General features: G+C 32.1%; 1 protein-coding gene across 3 annotated transcripts in view; it reads right to left on the bottom strand.

Annotated features, from left to right (window-relative positions):
• Positions 1 to 13,722, bottom strand: part of LOC149908453 (lachesin-like) — a 75,111-nt gene that overhangs the window by 30,960 nt on the left and 30,429 nt on the right. The window lies entirely within an intron of this gene.

The raw sequence follows: 13,722 nt of genomic DNA, 5'->3' as shown, positions 1-13,722 counted from the left end.
ACCTAACCAGTTACATTTTTTATGTAAATTTTGTAATCAGCATAGGACATAATAATATCTACAAATACAATAATATTATAACTGCCTTTTAAAAGTAATTCTTAGGGTCATTTTTCTTAGGGTTATTTTATTTCAGTTCATTGACCTGAAATACAATATTTCCAAAAACCATTAATAAATGCGCGTAGACCATAATTTACAAAGGCAGTATAAATTCGACATTCATTCGGGTGTAACAAATTTCAAAAAGTGTTATCTTGAAACATTAATTGCTTATAGATAAAAGCTAAACGTATATTATTGTAAACATGACACGGGGTAGCAGTAATGTAGAGAAAGACATGGGAGTTTGAAAACAGTTTAACTTAAAAGGATTGGTAACCCCTCAGCGTGAATCAGCAGACATAATATAAACCGTAACGAGTGTCTGAGAGTTGAATGTGCAGTGTTATTGCTGTATCATGCACATGGACGATGTGTGTCGGACAGCCACATACACTTTAATGTAGACTATCATAATAGCGTTCTTCTCGAGTACGCTTAAATATACAGTGCCGGCACGGATATTTCATCACGAATTGTTGTAGGATTTTACGTAGAGCTCACGTTTATTGACGTTCTTGAAACGCGAGATGCGTTGCAGTGTTCCAAATAAAAATGTTATCACCCATATCTTATGCATTTGTATTCTCAGAATGCGACGCAATCATAAGATTAAAATGCTCTTCATAGAAAGATCTAGAAAATATTTCTATATTTAAATGTTATCATTATGGTAATAAGATTTTATGCGGTTGATAAAAGTCTTCGATTTAATTGCTGTTAGATTTCTCGCAATTTGCATTCATTTGTCGCTTCAAATAGATGGTTAAAGTTGTGGTAATAAGATTCGTTTATTGGTAGGTAAGTATGTAGAGTAAGAATAAGATAAAATTTGCCAATACATTTGTAAAATTCAGCCAATACATTTGTAATTATTTTATTCTTTATATAGAAAAAATTCGATACCGAGGCGGGACTCGAACCCGCATCCTTTCGCGCCATTCCGGCGCCATTTATTTTATTCTTGTAATAATCGCATCATTTTCCCTTTTCATCTCATTTAGTACAGCAATAGCTCGATATTCCAATGTTAATAATGATATTAACGAAGTACTATTAAGTACCCATTGAACACAGTGGTAAATAGCCCATAAGCTGAAACGCCGACATCTTGCTAGCTGTATCTGTGCCAATCGGAACGGATTGCGTCATACGACATGAAAATTTATGGGCCGTTCAGTTTTTTCTGGATGATGTGTGATTTGATCAAGTAATGGTTTGAGGCAGCCGGCGGGTCGCCGTTTCGTCGCGCCGCTCTTAAGTTTATCGACCTTGTAGGATAATGATGTTTCTTGTCGCTGTAACGTTGCAGTGGAGGATGCGCTTAAAGTAATGGCCCGTTTTGCTCCTCGGGATTGTTCCTTCCTTAACCAGTTTGTACTTTTACTATCGCGCTAAATTATTTTTTGTTTTTATCGCAGCGGGTATTTCTTTGTAACATATTTTGGTGGTTTTGACTTTTTAATTTTTCAGAGAATCAAGTTTACGAAAAAATTTTATACATTTAAAATAGAAATTAATTGAAGTATGAAATCGTAATAGATTTCAAAAGTTGTTTTAAAATAATCAATATTACATATAGACAATATTAAAAGACAAATAATGCATTGTGGGCGAATGTCACAAACCCTGTAGCTGGTAGCATGCTACAAGTCAAACTTTAAAACTTCGATCAAGCCTTCCAGGCTCCAGCTTTTTGTATAACTCTATGTTATATATTGTTTTTGTACTACCAGTGAGAATGTTTTGTACTGGCAATATATAAACCATTTTTTTCTGCCTTGTAAGACATGTAACGAATATACGTAGGTACTTTATTAAAACAAAAAGGTATCGTATAACATGATTGACCAATTTATCACATTATATCAAATGTTATTGTTTAATTTGTTGATGTTTTGTTTGCTCGTGAAGAATTTTTAAAATCCTTTATCCTAATATAATTTATGTAAAATATTGTTGCCTTACACCGCGACGGGTCGAGGTCAATTTAGGGTTGTATTTTATACAAGTTAATAAAAATGTGATACTTTATTCGTTTTCTTTTATTAAGTGTATAAAAAATATTGTGATTTTACAATATTGATAAGTATGTTGTCTTCCGATATAGTCATATGATTACTTTTTACTTTTTATATATCATTTTACAATAATATTTCTAAATTACACTTATAACGAGGAAATATAAGTTTATAAAAATCCAAAGTTCTTCACTTATCAATTCTTAGCTAATCCTTTAAATATATATATATAACTAGTCTGGTCATAAGTTCTGTCATTATGTTAGATTTTCAAATTTTTAATGTTTACCGCAAATTTCTTTTTTACGTTCGATTTTTGATTATATTACGCGTTAAAAAACGACACACTTTATTAGAATAACGAATTTGTGACAATATAGTGGACGCAAAAAGAAGACAGAGTCGCTGTTCTCGCTCTGCATCGTAGCGGTTACGCGCCAAGAGAAATTTTCAGTTAGATTTAAAATTTACAAATAACACAGAGATTTTTTTATTGCACTATAAATCGATTTAAGTAAGATTCAAGAGTAGAAGATAGGAATAGAAGTGGTCTTTGTCGTACGATTTGGACGACAGCAGTGATAAATGCAGTAAAGGTGCGAATAAGGAAAAGTCCGGTCCGAAATCGCAAACAGTTAGCACTGCTGATGGGCCTTAGCAGTACCACAGTTAAAAGGGTGTTGAACGAGGACCTAGGACTATGGGCTTATTGTAGAAAACCATCGCATCTTCTTAACACACGCCTGAAGAAATTAAGACTGGATAAATGTCGCGCTTTACTTAAACGATACGCGAGAAAAATGTATCGTGAAATCCTATTTTCAGATGAAAAAATTTTTACAGTGGAGGAGTGATGCAACAAAAAGAATATCAAAGTGTATACCCACAGTAGTGAAGAAGCGTGTCAACGTGTATTTTGAGTCCAACGCGGCCATCACCCCTTATCAGTAATGGTTTTCCTGGGAATGTCTTATTTTAGCCTAACAGAGGTGTTTTTCTGTGAAAAGGGTGTGAAAATAAGTTCCAATGTTTACTAAAATACGGTCCTAACAAACCTCGTAAAACCTCCTGACCTGACCATGTTAAAAAATCAGCACTGGGTATTCCAGCAGGACTCAGCACCTGCCCACAAAGCCAAGGGTATCCAAAATTGGCTGGCCGCCCATCAGATTGACATCATTCGTCATGAAGATTGGTCATCTTCTAGCCCGGACCTGAATCCTCTGGATTATAAAATCTGGTAATATTTAGAGGAGAGAACCTGCGCTAAATCCGACCCAAATTTGGAGTCACTCAAAGCATCCATTATTAAAGTAGCTGCTGAAATAAACATGGACATGGTGCGTGCTGCTATAGACGACTGGCCGCGGAGGTTGAAAGCTTGTATCGCAAAACATGGATGCCATTTTGAATAATTTTTATACGAAATTATTAAGTAATATGTAAGCTTTATTGCCACATATAAAACAATAAATATATAAAAGTAACTTTTTGTTTATTCAATAATACATATGTGACAGAACTTACGACCAGACTAGGTATATATACAATTCCCTTTGTAATATACCAAAAGTAACTGTATTATTAAATCACGCTTCGAATATTATTACGGCATACCCTTAAGTGCACTATTTTCAACTATTAACAAACAGTACCTAATTAAGGTAAGGTATATTAACTAGCCTGTGTCCTGCAGGTATCCTCATATTAGAAAAAAATACAAAATTCAAATCTAGGTATATGGCCGTGAACTAAATTGATGTACAGATAAGCAATTTAAATATTTCGCCCGCATTTCACATATTCCACGCTATCGTGAGCGTTCCATCTCTTTGATAACATGGCTCCACATTCCATATTATATGATTCCAATATTTTTACAATTGATCGTACGATTTTTATTCCTCAAAAACACAATTTATAAACGCCAATACAACCTCAAAATAAGTTTCAAGTAAAGGTAAATTCAATTAAAACCACCCTGTAATTCCGCAGTTATTTCAACAGTATTCGATTAAATATGCTTACGCTTAAAATAACTTTTAACAAAATAAATTTAACCATCGGTAAGTGAAATATTTTCAGGACTTCGCGCCAACAAAGTACATTATATTATCCGATAATTACATTCAATAAATTACACAGGAAGCCCATGTGAATCATTTAATAAAGATGTACATTTTCGTTAAACAAATTAATATTATTTTTGCTATATTTGGCCTAAATTACGAAAGCTAGAAAAGTACATATTTAATTCTAAACTAGCTTTCCGCCCGCGGCTTCGCCCGCGTTTTCAAAGAAAAACCTGTTCCCGTAGGATTTCCGGGATAAAACCTATCCTATGTCCTTTCTCGGGTATCAAAATATCGTTATACCAAATTTCATGCAAATTGGTTCAGTAGTTAAGGCGTGATTGAGTAACAGACAGACAGACAGAGTTACTTTCGCATTTATAATATTAGTAAGGATTCTAGATGTAATTGTCAAAAAAGTACCTTTGTAATTTCATAGAGTGAACAAGAACCTTAAGTAAGTTTCCAATATTCCGCCGTAAATTATACCGATATTAAACTATAAGTAATTCTAAAAGATATCAGCTTCCACGTTAATATTAAGTCAGCTCAAAAATTAGGAATTGCATTCAGGTAAGTTTAATAATTTAATGTGTCGACTCGAAAGTTAGCGCTCCGCAGACATCGTAAAAGTTTCGTATGAAAGTTGGTAAATCAGCAAGAAAATGCAGATTGAAGGAAAGCTATTTTCAACAAAACGGTCCGCATCGGCTCAGAAATTGGTTCTTCTTCCCGCTCCACTGGCCGATGAAACTTGCTACGCTGAAACATTTTTATTATTTCGCTGTACAACTTGTTTTGTGATAGGTATTTCGTTTTAATCTCCGGAGCAATTCTGTTATGCGATATTTGTGATATTTCTTTCATATTTCAATATGAATGATACCTGATATGTGTAACATTTAATATCGTATTCACATTGACGTTATAAAACTTTTTGAGCTCTCCTTGCAAAGAATATTGCATGGTCTGTGCTATTTTAATTGCATAACAGACTGGTGCAATAGTTGTCTGAATAAAAATAAACAACAAATTAGCAATGTTAAACGATTTAATCTCAAATCCTGTTTTAACATTTATTTAAAGCGACTCGACACTCCTTAACGACCATTTTGGGAAACACGATCTAATATGTAAATGCAGATTTTTTTAGGGATAAACGGATTGAAAGGATATTAAAAATGTTAGTGAGCTTGTTATATCTATCGTCAATTCAGTAAAGACGTCATGACTATTGTAGGTAATTCCCGTATTGAATAAAATTTTATGCATGTTACCTACACAGATTATATTAAGGAGTTTTAGGTGGTATTGGAAAAAGACCCGTTATTTTAGTTTATAGAAACAAAAGCTTGAAAATTGAAAGGCTCTTAAAGCGTCATAAATCACATTAAAACAGAATAATTTAATGTTATTTTTAATTGAATAAATAAAACGCATTACGTAACAAAATCAATGTCCAAGTTTTTTCTCCGAACCATTTAGTTACGTTTTTTACTAACTACTTACTTAGGTAATAGGTACATTTATTGAAAAGTCTCCAATTTTAATACTGAAAAAGAAAGAAGCCGTAAATCACGACAGTTTTAATTTAATTAACGATCAAATTAATATCTATAATATCAAATCCACAAATCCAATAATTACAACGAATTTTGTAATTGAATGTTGACATTAAAATCGATAATATTATACTAGCTTTCCCGGCAAAAGTTGTTCTGAGCTCTTATCACTTAGGGGTATAAAAATAGAATATGTACACCATGCGAATCGGCCAAGTAGTTTAACTTCAAACATCGAGACACGAGAATTTTATTTATTAGAAGATTTAAGCGTAATAATATCATAGCTACATTTTTAATAAATATTCATGTTCCAATTAGTTGAAAATAGATAAGCAATTGAAATTACCAATAGTAAAATATATATTTTGTTTTTACATGTCAAAATGTATAACAAAACTATTCTATAACAGCGATGTTATTTGACTTCGCGGAAAGACAAAAATCTTATCTTTGTCCTTATTATTTTTCGAGTCCGCAATATTATGCGAGCTAGAACGACGGATGGATCAGAAAACATAAATCCGACGTCTAAACATGTTTACTCGCTCTTAATAAAAATAAATTGTCCTTATATTTACTGGATTACTTTTCTGTTCTTTGATGTGCGTTAATCACGAAGATGATAATTTAAGTATGATTGTACATTAAATCAAACTTCATTACTGCCATGTATTTGTATTTGCTGTTTTATGTTTCTTAGAATTAATACAGTTTGAAAAAAAAGTAATAATACAACTTGTAAAAGCTCTAGCTAGTCGCCTACGGTTTCGTCCGCGTATTCAAAATACTTAAATTCCGGTATGAATGAGATCCTCGAAAAACGTACCCTAGATATATCACTCTGAAGTATACTAACAACGACATAAATCGTAAATTGTGTATTTACATAATTGCACATTGTTAACACGTAATTGTTAAAGTGAAAATGTACGGAACCTACAATTTCGTTCCTCAACCCCAAGTCATAATAACAGTAAAGGGTCGCCGGAATTCTTTATTGCCACCTCACCGCATTTGGTTTCAACACCTTCGCATACGGATTTATTAGCCTTCACGGTTATGGTGAATGTCTCACTCGGTGGGCTTTTGTGAAATTGTCCACATTCCGGTTGGAGTTGTGCATACTTCGCCGCTTCCGACCGTGTGAGCAATTCTGTAGATGTTCGAAAAATGCACCTCCACTCTACAATACTTTTATTTCTCGGATCTCCAATACACCCCTTTTAATAGCTTTCGCCGATGTTCTTTGAAGTAAAGGAAAAATAAGGATTTTCCCCGTAATGGTATGCGCAAGGCTACCTATTATAAATCTGTGAAATAAAGCTGTTATAATTTGCATATTTTGTGCTAACGATATTCTCTTGCGTTTTATTTTCTGATTAGATTATGAAGCACACGAAGTTTGAACATTAATCAATATTTTCCACTCGCAGAAGCACATAGCGGTATACATGTTCAAAATAAGACACAGCTGCGTATTTCGTATGCATTTTACGAGGCTTTTATCAAATTTGAAAAGCATAGCCCGTTTCATCTAGCGTGTACTGAGCAGTAGCATTCTGAATTCATGAATGTTTTATTGCGGAGGCGACGCGGAGTTAGCGAGAAAAATGCGACGCCATCCATTCCCTCTCGTCACGGACACTAACTGCGTATTCTGTTGTTTGGATTTAGTGCGAAAAATGCGAGTTCTCCTTCTGTAATGCAATCTTTTAAGCCATTGATTTATTGCACTTTCTCTCTCTAAAGTGTTTTTGTTTCTTAACGGGCTCTCGAGATATTACCCGCTTTTTGTTGTCATTGTTTTCTAAGTTTGAGGGTGATATTGATTGGCGGATAAAAGCTTTTGGTTAAAAACAATGGTCTTTATTTTACTTAGAAGTGATATTTTAGTCGACTGCGTTAAGATTTTCTTTTTCATGTTCGTATCTATGGATGAAGTCAGAAGTTACAGTCGGATTTAAGATTTTCCTATAGTGTAGGTACAATTCGGATATCATTAACATTATTATTACTATACGGTGTATTTAGATAGTTAAACTATACATGTATAACATTATAATATAAAAATATAGGTTTATTTTTTATTTCTTCTTCTCCTGAATAAAATAAAAAAATGTATCACGAATAATTATATTCATTGTAATAAATTCGAGGAATTTATCGTCTTAAGCTTTCTTTTTTATCTAAAAGCGTTTATCTTTGATTTAAAACATCAACTTTACTGTTTTGTTAAGATATAGAACGGCCCGACTTCGTACTCTTCAAACTTAAACAATTATTGTAATTAAATTTAGCGTTTCTGAAAATAAATCGTCGATCTTCATCTTTTCTCTTGCTTTTTAAAAATTTAAAGACTTCAAGTGTAACATGGTATTCGTATTTTGTCTGAATATTTCTTCATTGCAAAAAATTAAAAAACAAAGATTATGGAAAGGAAACAGTTTATTTTTTTTTTAAATTGAATTATGTTTACTGGCAGTATATATTACGAATTATTATACAACTTGGACTTAGGTACTTCTAAAATAAAATGGCCGACCCATAAAAACATGTAAATGAGCATTGGTAAGCATCGCCATATTTTTCTTTTCGATTTTATTTTTAAAACTCCCTCGGCTGTAGTTAGCTAGAATATTAAAATACAATATTAAGAAAAATATTATCTTTCTTCGAACGTAATTTAATATTTTTTTTGCTCAGAATAATAAAAACATATTATTAATATTATGGCTGTAGTAGCTCAGCCAGTTTTGTTTTATTTTTAAGCTTTTGTCAATTTTTTAAGCGGTCTGACAATCAGTCCTTAATTTTAAACTACACTGTATATTTCAAATAATATATTTGGTATTTATCGAGCAAGTTACTTTTAGACTTAAAAATATTGTATTGAACGTTACAATTTTATTTAACATCAATACGTACCTGAACGGAATTATGATTAAATGATCAAATTATTCAGTACACACGTGCAGCTTGTTTATTTGAGATACCGAGTGTGTACAAGTGCTGCAAACGAAACGAGTAGTACGGTGAAGCGGCTAACTTGGCTACTCTCCACGGACATGATTTAAATGTTCTATTTAACGAACCAAGAAAAACTGCATTTGCTTCCTCTTGTGTATCTTGCCCAGTCGATATTTTTTTATCTTCTTTTCTTTATGTTTAGAATGTTTAAAGTAGTATTATTAAAGAAAGAAAAACAAGCAATAATAATATCTTCTAATTCAGCTGCCCCATTCCAGCCACGATAAGTTATTGGTAAAATTATCTCGGTACGGTATAAATGGCTTAATTTTTTACACCGCCTCCTAAAATACCTATTGCCATACAAAATCCAATGAGATTATAACAAGACGCAGCGATCGGGGCGCCAGGATTACATTAGCTTCAGAACGTCAATATCGTTGGCTGTTAAACTTTATTGAACTCTTAAATTATTTTATCGCCATTATATTTAACACGAAATTCCTTTAAAAGGTAAATTGTTCCATGGCCACTTTAAAGGTCTGGGAACTTTACTCATAATATTAAATTGTTCAAATATTTTTTAAGTCAATTTCAATGAAAAAACCTGCAAACTTTTCTCGACTAGGTAGATATGTCTCATAAAATAAGCATTTTAAGTACCACTCGAATGATAGCATAAAATGTACTTGATATTTTATTTTATGTGATAGGTTACTGAGCATTTTTAAAGCGTAAAAGATATATTGTTATAATCTATTCAAGCAGTGAATGTGGTTTATGAGGTTTAATGGTTGAACAATGGAAAATTTGCTTAAATTTAGTCGATTATGTGTTTTGTGTATTTTATACTAATGTGATTATATTTTTATTATAACGAATACAAACTAAGAATCACGATATAATATTCTGTTGATTCGGTCTGATTGCTTGTCTGGTAAATAACTTTATAAACTTTCGTTACGTGTACAATGTGTCTATGTATTTTGCAAAAAACAAAGACTGAAAATACTGATTACAAACAAAATATTCTTATCATAATGTTTTAATTTTGAAAACTCTGTCGTAATTTCTAAAATTTCACTTGCTTTATTTCATTATGCTTTAATAATAAACCATATTATAGAATTGTGAAAGAAATAGCTATTAAACTACGTTTGATATAAAATTATTACAATAAATAAAACTAGAACAGAGTTTCAGCTTGCATTCACGTGATACGTGGATTACCAAAGTATCTCTATAATTTTCTACGCCATAATCACTGCATACAAAATTTGCGGCAATTTCTCTGAAGCGGTCAGCACTATAGTTATCATGTACATAGTTTAATAATATCACTACACAAATGTTAGAAATATAAATACAAAAACTAATGTATATTGCAGGAATTTGTGAGTATAATATTACATCGAAAATACAGAACTGTCAGTCGTCTCTAGGTATATTATCATAGATATTTTTACCTTATCTGGAAATTGAATTCTATTTTAATAAAAACACGCAACAGGGAGTTTTCTTTAAAAATTCATAATAAACGTTTAAACCTTCATCTAGTTTATATTTTGCCTTTGGTAGAGAGTCGTCTCAAGCGACTTCTGTGCATCTAAGTGGGCTAGCTAACGGCTAGTTAATCCTGAACACAGAATGGCCTGAAGTAAATACAGAAACTGGTCAAGATAAAGACTGTTAACTTGTAATGGGTATAACCAGATTTAAATGCTAATTTCTCCATTATAATAATAAAAATAATTTCACTTATTAATTGTAAGAGTTTGTAAGAAGTGTAAAATAACCAAACTGATAAAATTTATCATCTACGAAAGTGTAGGTGCGTCTACCATGCTACATGTAGGTACTCAAATCTGTACCGACGCCGATCCAATATAATTTTAAAAATATATTTATACAAAACTATTAAAACATTGCGAATAGAGTTATCCTTCAGAAACAATAAGCGCTTATATTACTTATATTTATTTAACCAAAAATAGCAGTAGAATTTTATGAAACCCATTTAAAAGAAAAAATCCTTTATAAAATTTATAAAACTATTCAGATAATAGCAGTGTGTATGAGCATAATAAAAATAAAATAACCGATGAAATTTTATTAAAATATACAATACGAACCGTGTACATACTTCAACAAATGTGTATGCGTATTAAAATACATTTTTATTCATTTGCTTTGGAACTGAATCTAATTTTGCTGAAGCACTATGCAGCTTTATACGTCATAGCTGTCTGCGTCGCGCAAATAGCTCTGAATCGTAATTACCATGAAATTATGTGATCGACGAACACAACGTCCTATTAACGACGGTTGAATGAACTTGTTTAACTGAAAATATAGTCAATTCATAATAAGGCTTTGTAGGTTGACTAATGGGCTTGTAGGGCGGGATCCCAGTGACGTTGGCGCAAACTGTCCCGTAAGCGTGTATTGTATTCAATTTGGAAACTTAAGATTTCTCCGACTTACGTTCGCGAGATTGTGCGGGTTGGTAAAAGAATTATTATTATATTATTTTTATTTCGTTGTTTAAAAAAAACGCTCATTTGTTTACTCAAGAAGTAAATTTTCCATCCACGACGCAATAAAAAACACACTAAATGACACTTGATAATAACTATTATTAATACCATATAATATTGTACGTATCTAATCCAATTTGATTCTAACAGTTCATTAAATTAATTTAACAGAATTCCTCGATCGTGATGAATCGAAGTTTTCTGGCTTAAAACACAAAATGTTTAAGACTAAAAACGCTGAGGTACTTTAGGCTTCATTTTTTATCTTCGAAATTAAAAAAGGTTCGTTCAGCGGTATTTGTGCTAAGAATAAAAACATCCATTTATATAGTAGCTTTAGTATCCCTTTTAATATACTTTCGCTTTAAAAATAAAAAGCGGGTTTGCAATAAAGAAAAGATCACATATAAATGAAGATGGTAATAAAAATAAGTGAAATTATTATTTTTGCAAGCTGAGATAATTCTTAGATACAGACTGCAGCCGTTTCAATAACGTCGACTCGCACTCTAAAAGTCTTTCTGAATAACGAAGGGGTTCTTTTATGTGAAAGGGGGCATGAAAGAAAAACCATTTTTTTTAAATGACGGCCAAGGGTCTATCTTGAATATGCAAAGGCTGTCGCATCGTTCAACATCATTAGACTGAAGAAATAAGACCGTCGGGTTTTGAATAACTCCTTTTATTATATAGTCCTAATTCTTCATAGAGAGTTCGGCTCTATTGAAGAATTTTTAGCGGTTGAAATTCGCTCGCAAATATTCAGCTCACCTACCAGGTTACTTGTTATTACTTTAATTACAAATTATATAACTAAACATTTACGTTTTTATAATTCATTTTAGGATTGTAATAGAATGACTTTTACTTATCAGATTTGTGTTTCAGAATCCTTGTAGATAAGAGCTTTCAAAACTTCTAACCTTATAGGTATATAATTATTATAAATATTTGATACAATTTTTATGATTTAGTTATGTTTATTTATATTGCTTTGGAATTATTGTTTTAGAATTTAGATGAATAAATTGAAATTTTTATAAAATTTTGATATAGGTATTTAAAAATCTGTATAAAACACGTCTGAATTTGATTTAAAATAAAAATGATATTTCACTGAGTTCGTTTCGAAGTTCTACAATTTATATAAAAGATAATACAATAGCTGTTGAGACATCGCTACAATCTTAACCTCATTAAAATGGAAACGTATTTAACCTATAGAGACGGGTAGGAACACTGCAATACAAATAAAACGGCGGACAATAAAATCAAGTGGGTCACTGGATATCTGACACGGAACTAATTCCCACAATATTTTAATCCAGCGAAATACAAAGGAGCCCAATTTGCATAAACCTCGGCTGTTTGTTTCATGCGAGAACTGTATCCGCTTTGCTGGGACTATTTTGTACTCAATTTATCTGCAAGCGCAGGGCGCCCCCACTGTAAACATTCTATGCTGAAATTTTAATGGCGATTACATTGTTTATGCGTTCATCAATATATATTATACTAAGCGGTGTTAGGTATTAAGTACTATAAAGTGCTCGAGTGGAAATCGATAAGGCGATTTAAAGCATTACAAAGTAGGTAGGTACTATCGAATATGACATTTATTAGTCCCGGTTTAATGAATGCATGTTGATTAGATTTGATAGTTTTACGTTTATGATGCATTTAGTAAAAGTAGATCATAAATGTGAAGTTGTATAATATGGTGCAAAAACGCATACGCATTACTGAAAATTCTAGACATTTTAAAATTAAAAATTAAATGTAATAAAAACCTTTACAAGTATGCAACGGCAAATTTAATTTTCGTTTTCTTTCTCTTTTTCCAGGTCATCGTCGAATATATTTTTACATTATATCTTTGCAACCTTTGTACAAATACGGTGCTAAGGATGGCTCGAGGGCTGCGGTCGATTATCGAAGCTCCAGTGAATGCGGGCACACACATTTCTTCTTATCTACTCAATATATAGCACTATCCTATTAAAATCTTCAATTTTCACGGATTATTTTTGTTTTTTATTGACGACGCGGTTGGCGCAGTGGTAAAGTAACTGCCTACTGAGCCGACGGTCCCGGGTTCGATCCCCGGTCAGGGCAAATATTTGTGTGATGAACTCAATTATTTGTTCTTGGGTCTGGGTGTTATTATCTATATATATGTATTTATAATATTATATTTATCGTCGCCTAGTACCCACAACACAAGCCTTAATTGAGCTTACTGTGGGACTAGGTCGATTTGTGTAATAATGTCCTATAATATTTATTTATTATTTATTATTATTTATATTGAATTTTATTTCCCACCTAGCAACCACCTATTAAGCAAACAGATTTTAAGCAAACAAAATGTTCCATTTCATTCGCCCACGGTATAGATATTTTGTAAGGTGATCACATGCTTTTGTTTCTCGGAAAAGGTACTTAATATTGACTTAAC

Source organism: Colias eurytheme, chromosome 5 (assembly GCF_061535395.1).
Source record: "Colias eurytheme isolate Ceu_HAF_F1 chromosome 5, ilColEury1 Martin Lab GWU primary, whole genome shotgun sequence".
In the NCBI taxonomy this organism is placed as follows: domain Eukaryota; kingdom Metazoa; phylum Arthropoda; class Insecta; order Lepidoptera; family Pieridae; genus Colias; species Colias eurytheme.
Note: the sequence above shows the minus strand (reverse complement) of the source record. Positions and strands in the feature narration are given on the sequence as shown.